General features: G+C 45.6%; 1 protein-coding gene across 1 annotated transcript in view; it reads left to right on the top strand.

Moving 5' to 3' along the window:
* Positions 1-12,767, top strand: part of Pcca (propionyl-CoA carboxylase subunit alpha) — a 291,408-nt gene that overhangs the window by 266,179 nt on the left and 12,462 nt on the right. The window lies entirely within an intron of this gene.

Raw genomic sequence — 12,767 nt, 5'->3', positions numbered from 1 at the left:
AGTAAATTTGTGTCAGAACTCACAGATACAAGGCTCACTCAGTACCTATGGCTCCTCCCACCACTTCTCACCCCGCCCCCTACCCTAAACCTCCCCCAACCCGGTGGCTGGGCTTTGCTTCCAGTTCCTTTCCCCAGTTTCTGATCCTATATAAATCAGTCACATGCAACCTTGGCCTCTTGGTCCTCAGCCTCTCTCTTCACCCACTTCCCCTCTCCTTATTTCTCCTTCTCTCGCCACCCTTCCCTCCCCCCATGACCAGTTTCAGTCTGGACCCTCCCAGGTACCCCTCGACAATACCTAGGAGGGGTCATGTCCTAATTTTCATTCCGTTTGTATTATAGTGGTCATTCCATTTGAAGTTACTTGCTGACTTTTCCAGGACTTTTTGTTTTGTTTTTTAAATATTCCTCATAGTTTTTTTTATTTTCATTTTGTTTTTAATTAATTATTTATTTATTTATTTTTATTGAAAAAAAATTTCTGCCTCCTCCCCGCCTCCCATTTCCCTCCCCCTCCTCCCGCCCCTCTCCCCCTCCCCCCACTCCTCTTCTCCTCCCTCTCCAGTCCCAGGAGTGGTCAGGGTTCCCTGCCCTGTGGAAAGTCCAAGGTCCTCCCCACTCCATCCAGATCTAGGAAGTTGAACATCCAAACTGTCTAGGCTCCCACAAAGCCAGAACCTGAAGTAGGATCAACACCCCGTGCCATTGTCCTTGGCCTCTTGTCAGCTCTCATTGTCCGCCATGTTCAGAGAGTCCGGTTTTATCCCATGCTTTTTCAGTCACAGTCCAGCTGGCCTTGGTGAGCTCCCAATAGATCGGTCCAACTGTCTCAGTGGGTGGGTGCACCCCTCGTGGTCCTGACTTCGTTGTACATGTTCTCCCTCCTTCTGCTCCTCATTAGGACCTTGGGAGCTCAGTCCGGTGCTCCAGTGTGGGTCTCTGTCTCTATCTCCATCCATCGCTAGATGAAGGTTCTATGGTGATATGCAAGATATTCATCAGTATGGCTATAGGATAGGTTCATTTCAGGTTCCCTATCCTCAGGTGCCCAAGGAACTAACTGGGGACATTGCCCTGGGCATCTGGTAGCCACCCTAAGTTCAAGTCTCTTGCCAACCCTTAGGTGGTTCCCTTAACTAATATATGAGTTTCCCTGCTCCCCTATCCAACCTTCCTATATCCCCAATCATCCCGTTTCCCCAAGTTTCCCTCATCCTCTCCTTCACACTTTTCTTTCTCCATCTCCCCTTACCCCCATCCCACCCTACCCCCAAGATTCCAATTTTTTGCCCGGCACTCTTGTCTACTTCCCATAGCCAGAAGGATAACTATATGTTTTTCCTTGGGTTTGCCCTCTTGTTTAGCTTCTTTAGGACCACATATTATAGACTCAGAGGCCCCCTATCCATAGCTAGAAACCAATTATGAGTGAGTACATCCCATGATCTTCTTTTTGGGTCTGGGTTACCTCACTCAGGATAGTATTTTCTATTTCCATCCATTTGCATGCAAAATTCGAGAAGTCATTGTTTTTTACTGCAGAGTAGTACTCTAATGTGTATATATTCCACACTTTCTTCATCCATTCTTCCATTGAAGGACACCTAGGATGCTTCCAGGTTCTGGCTATTACAAATAATGATGCACAAAACTCAAGTCCAAATGGATCAAAGACCTCAATATCAATCTGAACACACTCCACCTGATAGAAGAGAAAATGGGAAGTACCCTACAAGATATGGGCACAGGAGATCGCTTCCTATGTATAACCCCAGCAGCACAGACATTAAGGGCAACATTGAATAAATGGGACCTCCTGAAACTGAGAAGCTTCTGTAAAGCAAAGGACACTGTCACGAAGACAAAAAGGCACCCTACTGACTGGGAGAAGATCTTCCTCATAGTATTAAATGAACCAGTCACCCAGGTTCCTACACAGTCAGTAGTCCTGGCTTGTTTCTACTCCCTGGAAATCTGCAAACAGTTGGAGAACCTGGTGTCCTGAACACACCTTGACCACAGTGCTCTCTTCCTAAAGGCTACTTCCGGATTAAAAACCTCCAGGCTGTATGCACAGGTTTCCTCCCCTAATCTCACCCTTGTAATGTTTGTCTTCCGACTGGGACAGCAGCATGAAGGCCACAGAAATATTAATAAGATAACTGTATGCACCAAACACTCCCAAAGCTCCGAGACCTCACATGGACAGACTGAGTTCAGGCCTGTTGGCCTGGTGGTGCCAGTTTATAATCTCAGCTACCTGGGAGGCGTTGAGGCAGCAGAGTGGAAAGTTTAAGGCCAACCTGGACAACTTAAAAAGATCATCTTTAAATATAAAAAGGTGAAGAGGGCTGAGGGCACAGCTCAGTGGTAGAGCTCGGTATGTCCAAGGAGACCGCTCTGCTGGGGCATCTGTCTGCTCAGCTTCTAGGGACAAGAGAGTGTTCATCCAACTGATGAGAAGTATGGTTGGTTCCCAGGCTCTGCCGACATGTAAGGTCAACCTAGGCTCAGGACTGTAGATACAGGGGCGTGTCGCTTACTGACTTAATATGCCTTATCCATGGCTTCTCAATAGCTTTATTTGACTTTACCTGTAGGAGACTTAGACTGGATTGAACTGTTGTTACTTATCGAGGAGTGTAGAGGGAAGCAGTTCTACACTCTGACTAAAGTAGTTACTTTGGACTTGTGAGACACTCTAGATTCTGCAAGTCACTAAGTGGTGGCAGTTTATAAAGTTACAGAAGTTTATATTGGTTGGTATTAATATTAACCTATGAGATAGAGAACAACTTTCCTCTGAGAGTAAAGGGTGGGGTATAAAGAAATTCTTGTGATACCATCACAGTCAGGTGGTTGTAGACATTAACAAAGGATCCAAAATTAAGAAAGGAAGAAGGCGTGGTGGCACAACCCTTGTTCCATCAACCCCGAAGCAAAGGCAGGAGATCACCTCAAATCTGAGGCCAGTCTGGGCCACATAGTGAGAGCCTGCCTAAAAAGGGATAAAGGGAGAGGGAAGGAAGGATAGGAAACGGCTCGATGTGTTTTTAGCCTGGACTTGGGCAGCCCTGACAGGCGTGGTAAAGCTAAGGTGAAGCAGACCAGAGCCTCAAAGTTGATTGTTCCTCTAAGAATTCCTGTGATCTTGAGGATCCTCAGGACCACCCTGTGAATTAGGCAGTGAGGACCACAAGTTGTGAGTCAAGAGCTAGGGACAAAGTTTCACTCCAGAGCTTCTCAAGTGTGGAGTTAGAAGTGGAAACTCTGTATCTGTGCTGAGGACCCTAAACACTGTAACCTAGCGGCCTCTGGATGGCCCTGTTTGGTAGTGCCCCGTATATTGATATTGTAACTGCAGGATGCCTTTTCTGACTGCCCAGTTATGATGTTTCAGGCCAGGAGCCATGTTTCCATACCCACACTCTCACAATGCCCAGATATGCTTAGTAAGTAGTTTTAAGTGAATGGATCACGCAGAATTCACCATCCATTTAGGGGTCTGAGGACCACACAACCCCATCTAAAAGTTCTTACTCTCATAGAGTCCTCCTTTATAACTTTTATTTTAGATTTTCCATTTATGTTGTATGTAGTATTTGAAGAATTTAATCTTCTTTTGCTTATAAACTTTAAGCCATAGAACAAGTACTAAAGTTAGTATCTGTAAGTTCCTGTTATATACAGCATGAATAATTCTGCCTTGCTTCATTCTGGGTAATCAGAGATGTTTGGGCAAGACAAAAACTGGAAAGAATACTTGATGCATAGTTGTGCCCAGGCACTTGTTGGGTGCTTTACAAATACTTGCCAGTTTAATCCCTATAATACAAGATGTTTATTATCAGGGGCTGGAGGGATGCACAACAGTTAAGAGCATTTGATGCTTTTGCAGAGGACCCAGGTTCTGATCTCAGCACTCATGTCAGAGGGCTCGCAGCTGCCTGTAACTGCAGCTAAGGAGATCTGGTACCTTCTTCTAGCCCTGTGAGTACCATTTTAACCATGTGTACACACACATGCACATAAAAGGTCTTTTTAAAACAATGTATAATTTTGAATTTAGAGATTTTTTTGTCTGAGAAATTAGATTACTTGGCCAAAAAGTTAACATCTTTAAAATTTTGTTTTTGAGACAGTCTTATGTAGCCTCACTAATTATATCATCAAATTGGCCTTGAATTCCTCCACCTTCTGCCTCCACCTCCCAAGTGCTGAGGTGTGTGCCACCATCTCTAGTTAAAGGTAATCTCTCTTATAGGTCTTCAATTCAGATTTGTGGGCTTCTAAGAATAAATTCACTTGCTGTTCTTTATAGTCTGGGGCCGCATCTCCTTTTCTATCCATATTAGCCACGAGGTTTTGCAGGTCTTGTGTGCCTTCAGCATTGTTTGTGTATAACATACATACCACACGGAATGCCAGCAGCCTATCTCGTAAGCCAGGCTGAGTTCTTAAGATATGTGACATTGTGAACTGCAGAGCTTCTCGGCAGTCCCGACAGAGGTCATTCCTGGTGGTCTGGACCGTCGTGTGAAGTCTTGTTGGGTCGCATCCTGGTTTGGACTGTTTGACCAACAGTCCTGCACAATCGTTGTCGTCTCTGGCTTTGTTTACTCTGCCTTTAAGCGTGCTAGTTTCGTGACTTCTGTCCAACGTGAGCCAACATTTTGTCCTACTTGATTCTGAATTTCTTTAATGAATTCATAATAGTGAAAATTTTTTTATTATTTACACTATGCACACACAGGCAGGCCAGAGTGCTGCTGAAGAAGCCCAGCACTGGCACACTTCCCAGCCTCTGGTGTTGTGACTCCAGACTGAGGAACTGGGGAGGGGAGGCCAAGCTCCCCATCTGTTTTCCCCAGAGTCCATTTGTTCCACATCCTGTGACAACAATACTTTCACTTGAGATGAGCAAAGACTTCAAATGGAAGAGAAAGTAAGGAGAGGGGTGGGGACCACAGCAAAGTGGTATGCCTCCCCACCTATGTGCCTGTTTACATAATTGTGTTGTTAGAACATTTCCTGTACTTTCCTGTAAGTTGATGCTGCCCTAATTACAGATTTTCAAGAGAACACTTCATTGTACCCCAAATTACAGAGTGCTTTAAAACGGTACCTTCTTACTGGCTTACCAACTACCTTATAAACTCGTAATTACATAAAACAATTCAGGGTGCAGAATGGAAACAGCTTGTACCGTTAACAGATGTTAGTATTGTTACATAATTGAGTACAGGGCTTTCAAAGATCTATAATATTTTTCCTGTATGAAAAGCAAACCCCAGCTCATTATAGTCATAATGTGTCACATAGACTCCTGATCAAACAGAAGCACATGCCCTGCCTTGGGAGTCTGAGGTGTACTGTAAGCAGACTTGCTCTGTGGATGGGAAAGTGCCACTTACTTTAGCAAGTTGCTTTTGTGGCCTGTGCACCTACTTGTTAGACAGCCTGTAGGTGCCTGGGCCCCTCCATCCTCCGTGCACCTGCACGTGGGGCTCCCTAGTATTGCATGCTAGGTGGGGTCTCTGTCATCAGCAGACTGGTGTCCTTAGAGGCCTGTTAAGGATTCCTCCGAGTTCCTCCACCCATCAGAGGTCTCTCTGTGAGCCTTAGAAGCCTAGGTATGGGGGGCCCGCTCTCCGACAGGGCCTCCTCTCCTTCCCCACTCTGTGTAAAGACAGGGACGAGGAAAGCCGCCTCCCAGGAGCACAGCCGAGGAGTAAGGTCCTGTTGGTGAGGGTGACGCAGGATCTGAGGTTTAATTTTCAGTCTGCTTCTCTGTACAGTTGTTAAGGGAGAAACTTGTTTATTTAAGGACAGTGGAAGTGGACAGAAACTTGGGATAACAAAATGAAACAGAAAAAGACTTGATTCGTGTTGTGGATGGACATCTCCAAACTGGTCTCTCCAGAGGCGATGTTTTTTACCTCAAACCAGAAACCCATCCAGGCTACCACCCACTCATTCCTCAGTTACATTCTTCATTACTTGTGTGTATGTGTGTGTGTGTTCACATGCACCCTGGCCTGTGTGTGGAAGTCAGAGGACAACCTGAGGAAGCTGGTTCTCTCCTTTTACTGTGTGGGTCCCAGAGACTGAACTCAGGTTGTCAGGACTGAGAACAAGCGTTTTCCACCTCTGAGCTGCCTCACCAGCCCAAGCTGGTCATGTCATTTTAAAGAGAGGTAGGAAGCTACACCTTTTTAGAAAGAATTTTGAAAAATAAGCCTCTTGTGTTTTTTCTTGTTTTGCTGTAATTTTTCTTCCTGCCTCTATTTTTATAATTTTTTTTCCTCCAAGAAGACAAGTTATTATTTACCGTCCTTGTGATTTCTTGTGGCACATTTATGGGTCCAACCAAAGGCTGAAGTTCAGGCCTGGGTTTGTAGCTCGGTAAAGCATAAACCCACTGTATATAATGCTGTGAATTTAGTCCCCAGCACCAAACAAAAGGAGATTAAAAAACAAAAACAAAAATCAAAAACCAGAAAGGAAACTGGAGTTTGGAAACCACGTGACGACTGAAACCCTGACTCCAGACTGGCAGTGACCAGTGACAGACGGTGCTGGAATCAGCCTCAGCCACCGAACAGCTAGGCATGCACTGATTTTCCTAGCAGTGCTAACTCCTTTTTCTCAATGAGAAGGAACAGGCGTTGCGTCAGAAGCACATGTGTTTACCTGTTCACACCAGTATCGCTGGCTCCTCACCCTACCCCCAGGTACTGGGCCATACTGTAACTCCGCATTTAAACAGTGAGACACCTGGGCAGGCCCGTGCACCGCCTCTAGGACACGTCACTCAGTTCCAGCTGTGATGTGGGAGAGGATAGTGTGGTTTTGTTTAAGATAGGTCTCTGTAGACCAGGTTAGCCCAGGCCTGCCTAGAACTTGCACTCCCCTGCCTCTGGGCTGTGTGGACAGCCTGTGCCACTACGCCCGACTAGTTTCCTTGTCTTTTAAGACTTTTGTCCCCCAGGGCCCTCTGGATGCCAGGAAGGCAAACGCTCTACTTCTAAGCCACATCTCTATCCCTAGTTTGATAATTTTTTATTCTGTTGCACAGGACCGTGATGTTTCCTTATAGGCTTTTGTTAATTAGTATAATGCGCCAAACCTTAAACTGTTGACCGTGGCCTCACAGTGCAGGCGTTGTTAGTTCTAGGCAGATGTGTACGGCTTCCCAACACTAGCAGGTAGTAAAGGTAGCTGCTGGGAGAGCAGCTTCGGCTATTCCCCCCAGGTTTCATTTGTGATAACTTGAGCTAGCTACCCCTGTTCCTTAGGATATTGCTTGACTGTCTTGCAAGTTAAGACAATATTTGTGTTTCCCAAGGCTACACTTTGTACATACAGTGTTTCTGAATTGTGCTTTTGTGAAAGATGTCAGCTGTCAGTGTGAAGCAGGGACATTGAACTACTAACCAATCTACATTTGCTCCCTGTGTAAAATTGTGTTATAACAGTGCTAATTACTAAGCACCTGAATTGTGAAAAAGTGCACAGCAGTAATTTGCACCTTAAAAAAGTGAAAACACACACAGGACACATGCTTGATTTATGGACTTCCCAAGGGCATGTTTAGCTGTGGTTCACCCACGGCTTGACTCTTGTTCGGCGTTTGGTTTCTGTATTTGTGCTTCCCAGACCCTAGCAAGAGCTGTTTCCAGACCAATGAGAGCAGGACAATCAGACAAGGAAGAACATTTGAAGACAAAAGACTGGTGCTCTTAGACCAGTAGTGCTTTTATTTGTTTTGCTAGTTTGAGAATAGGTATAAAAAGTATCTCTGTTGCGTTCTTCCCTATGATGTGGAATTGTGGCCGGGGATGGACAGACGCTGGGCTTCCAGCTGCACTCTAATGGCTGTGTCACTGGCAGACTGCGTTCTGCTCGGTTCATGGATCCAAACCAAAGTGTCTGTGTAGTTAGCTTGGCAGATCCAAGCCACTGTAGATTCTTTGTCCTCCTAACATTGAGAAGAATTTCAGGACTTCATAAAACTTGAGTTTTGCCTTGTGGATGGGCCAGAAACATATTCATCGGGTAACTTAGAAGGGTGGCTCCTTAGCCCACGCGTCAGTTCAGGTAAGGTGTTCTGCCTATTTGAAAGCACACATTTCAATATTTTAAAGTATGTTTTAAGATTAATTTAACCTACCTGCTATTTGACAAGCAGAACTTTTGAAAGAAATTTGTGTTTGCAAAAAGAAAAGTTTTTTTTTCCTTCTTCCCCACTGCTGTACTTGAAGGATTCCTACTCAGGGGCAGAAAACAGAGGTTTCAAAGGAGCCTTGTCTCCATATGGTTTTCCTCGATAATCCCTTATCCTCCATCTTCAGCTCTCATTCCTTTGCTTTCTTGCCTGTGGCTACATTTCTATCTCTGCATCAATTAGCACAGTGATTTATACAACAAGCAAGCAGTTTAGAGGTAATGGTACACAATTAACATCTCATTCCACCATAAAGGGTATGCTAAACACCCCAGTCATTGCTTTCTCTGCCTGGAATTGAAATAAGTGTTTGTCCTAATTCATAAGCTATCTGATGTGAAGTGGGCCTGCTTTGTACTGCACCACACCATTAATCTAATTATAGATAGCTGCAAATGAAGTGCTGTCGGGGCTGGGAGATGGAAGAAAATAGCCTTTTGTCATTTAGCATGACTCTGTGAAGCAGGATCACACTTTACAGGGTAATGCCGCAAAATGGAAATCTCAATCATATTGCTGCCTGTTGCATCTTCTCTAATTACTGCAGCATTGTAAACACAACTGGGCTCTGATATAAATAGAGCTGTAGCTGTGCTGTCATGTGGGCTGTAGGAGAAAGTCCTCCGAGTGCTGTTGGATTAAATGATGCGTCCTGATTGACAGCTACCTTGAGACTGCACTGATGGAGTTGTCACAGCATTATGCTAACAGGCCCAGCCACCACCGCAGCTGTACGCAGGCTGGGCTGAGGCCCGGGCTGGCCTGGCACTGGCCTGGTCTGTAACTGCAGCCTGCTCCTTCTGCCTTTGTTACTGGGTTGAACCTCTAAGAGTTTTCCAGAGATTTCTCTTTCAAAGGATCAGCTAATGGGTTCTATGTTCAAGTGGAGACGAGGATACCGTCCATGGTTTGGAGCCTTGCTTTTCCCTCTTGTTGACTGTGTGCTTGTTCTACAAAGAACTGGGGAAAGGAACATACCGGTGACTTCTAATTCCACTCTGTGGCTTATGGCTCCCCTCCTTCCTGATGAACTGGAGTTTTGAAAAGACACTCCTCCTTTCTGTCACGTCTAAAACATTAATGATGATTTTTCCCCTAGTTGAGTTAGGGAAGGAGGTCTTTAGTGAACAGTGAGCCTGTTAAGCGCACACTGGGCCGATGGAGATGTGGTTTCAGGATAGATACTGAGGTGTGGGGTCGGAGTATGAAGCTCTGAACAGGACGACAGCCTTTGAAGAAAACGTACCTGCCACCACACTTGGGAGCATGGCAGAGCATGTACAGTTTTTGGCCAATGCTTCATAACTTTGAGGCTTCCAGATAACTCAGAAAAGCTGAGTTGTTGGCCCTTGACTCCACGGTAACTGAGATGGCCAACAGCTGACACAAGAAGAAATGAGATCAACTGTGCAAGCAGAGCTTAATTGGCATTGGCAGAAAACGAGTTAGGGAAATTGGAGCCGAGCCCTCCTTCAAGAGAAATCCCACAAGCTCTGGAAATGCAGCTTGAAGGACGTGTAAAGCAGACTGGCCTTCACCTTGTGAAGGGTCATACCTTGGATCCTGCCAACACCGTGGGATTTGGCTTGTAAACTCATCCATGTACCTAGAGGCCTTGGAAAGACTCATAGACTTTAAACTCCACAAACACAGCTGGTCAGGTTGGAGCTGATCATATGGAGTCCTCCTGTCCAGCGGTGCTGTACTGAGGTGTTCTCCCACAGGTGGACAGTCCACTTACAGAATGCAGTGGCCAGATGAGCACATCCTTCTGGAAAACCACGCCTGTGCCCACTCCTGCACCCTCTCCATTCTCCCACAGCCCTGTATTTTGTCTTCTTGGTGGATTCCATGTTGGTCCCATCGCCTGCAGTCTTCTCACTGTGGCTTTGTGTTTTTCTATTGATTCTTTTTTCTTTTAAACTTTTGGATGGCATTTCCTTGTTGGGCACAGTGTTGTATTATGGACACAATGAAATGGATGTTCGGCGACTTGGCTAGGGGTGGTTTTACATAATTGGATTAAACACCTTCCTTCATTGTCATACACGGGTATAGAAGCCCATCTAGACAGCACCTGTTCTCTAACTCACCTGGTGAGACATTTTTAAAACTGTACATTAGTATGACAGTGGTTTAGAGACAGTCTCCTAAAGCCAGCAGAGGGAAGGAGTCCAGACCTGACCAACCTCCTCCGCAGACCCTTCTCTTTGTTCCCTGGCTCTTCTCAACCCACACAGGATGAAAATCTGCCATTTTCGGTAACCAGACTCTGTTAGCAGCTAGCCTCGGAAACATAACAGTGTGCTTTGCTTGCACGCACACATGCGCACACACACCTCAACTCTGCACAGACATGTTGCAGTCTCTGGGAACACTTAAGCGTCCATCATATAAGCAGAGTTATACTCTGCTGTCGCTAGATAGGTCCTTTCCTGGAACCTCGGCTGGTTAACAACCACGTGTCCCCCAGAGAAACGGTTCAGAAGATCTGCTCTGAAAGCCTAGTGTGACTCTGCAGTGCTCCTTTTCTGTAGAAGGTACTAGAAGGAGAGCATCTGCCGTTTGTCACCAGGATGCCCACTTGGATGGGCCCATGTGTAGCACCCATTTGGCCTGTTCAGACTTTAGCTCCGTGCACAACTGCGGGGCTGACAAGAGGCTGTTTTAAGATGGTCTGTGATGCTCAGGATAACATCAAAGGCACGCGCGCTTAAGAGGAGCAGCTTTCCCTCCTCTTTCTAACGAGAAAGGGCACGTCCAAGTCGGCTGTGTTCAACAAGACTCTCCTGAGGCATTCCCTCCTTGTTATTTCTCGCTGTGATTACAATAAGTCATTATCCCCAAACAGATTGAAGAACAATAAACAAATACAAAAGAGAAAGGAACATCTCATCAATAACAAAGGCTGTGTCTGAAGCCCCGAGTCTTGGGCTCTTTTACATCTCTTTCCAAGCAAAGCAGGGGCCCTACAGAGAAAGGAATTCAGGAGATAGAAAAGTTATAAAAATAGTAAGGGACCCAGTTTTGTCAGGACCTGGGCCTTTCTGAGAAATGCCACAGAGGACAGTCTTAGCACTTTGTTTGCATGGCGGCTTACTTGTGATAGCTGATTTATTAGATTGTAAGCCTATATGCTGTGGTGAAAAGCTGTTAAATTGTATTCTCAGTATATACTTTTCCTAAATTCAAGGATCACATTTTGAAGTCAGATTATAAAGAAGAAGAGGGGGTGGATACGTGGGTATGTTACATTGAAAACTAACCCCTGAGGTGGAATGCCAGTTGGTGACAGAGCAGTGCCACCCCCGGTGATGCCAGTTAGAAAGGGAACCTGCCTGGTGCCTTGTGTGCCTCTAGTGGTGCTGGATTTTCTTTTCCAAGGCAGATAGAGCACAGATATTAAAACTGTGCAATTTGGCCCAATTATGTCCCCCTCCCCAAGGATTTAATGAGACACTTGGAAGTACAATTCCTGGGTGATAAGTAGTTCCTCTGCCCAGAATGTTTGTCAGACTGACAGCAGCATGCTTTTTCCTTTGCCACTTATGACTCAGATGAATTTTAATAGGAGCAAAAAGCTTTTATTTGTGCTGTAATTTCACTTAAGAATCATATCCTTCAGAAACTGGCAGACACTTCTATGTCTTGATTGCAAAACACTCATTCAGGAGTAAAGAAACATGCAGAAGATGTTATTATTCAACCTGTCACAGTGTCGCAAATCTGCTTGGAACCTAGGCCATCAAAGCTCTTCTGTGGGGCCTCCCCCCACCTGCTTTAAATAGGCCCTGCAAAGAGCCACTCAGAGATTGCCACTGTCCCCATGCAGAATCAAAGTGGGAAGCAGACTCTGCCGCAGCCTCCCTGCTAGCACGATGCCCACGGGAGGCTCTGAGTTACAGCAGCTTTCCTCCAACAAAATGGAGCTGCCCAGTGGGCGCTGCTTCTGTCTTACCCAGAGAGACCAAATCTGGTGGGAACCAGAAACCTGGCACTGTCTCCAATTCCCCACCCAAAGCATTTCTTTTTCCAAGCAAATTTTGGTTCATATATTTATCCACGTTGATCTGGGATGTTTCCTGTTCAGCAGGAGCTGTCTTTATTAGAAGTGTTATGATTGCCTGGACTCACTGGGCCTCCACCTTTGTGAGCCATCTACATAAAGAGTCTACAAGAACTGCTGCGCATGGCATTTTCTGTTTTAAAAATCTCGATAGCATCGAGTCTCAGCCCAGAAGATGTTCTCCTATCTTTCCTTTCTCCCGTCTTATCAGAAAAGGCTACATGATAATGTGCCTATAAAAACATTTTTGATGTAAACATTTTATGTCCCTGAGAATTGTTTGAATGTGAGACTCCCCCCTCCAACCCCCCAAATGAAGACCGAAGCCTTTGTCTCATTTTATTGATGTACCCAGTGTAGCTGCTCCCGAGGCATGGGAGGTTTGTGACAGCAATCTGCTGCCATCTACTGGTTGAACACAGCGTCACTGCCTTTATCTCGGAAGCTGTGGACTCCCGGGATTTGACTTCCT

Source organism: Chionomys nivalis, chromosome 12 (assembly GCF_950005125.1).
Source record: "Chionomys nivalis chromosome 12, mChiNiv1.1, whole genome shotgun sequence".
NCBI classification, from domain to species: domain Eukaryota; kingdom Metazoa; phylum Chordata; class Mammalia; order Rodentia; family Cricetidae; genus Chionomys; species Chionomys nivalis.
Note: the sequence above shows the minus strand (reverse complement) of the source record. Positions and strands in the feature narration are given on the sequence as shown.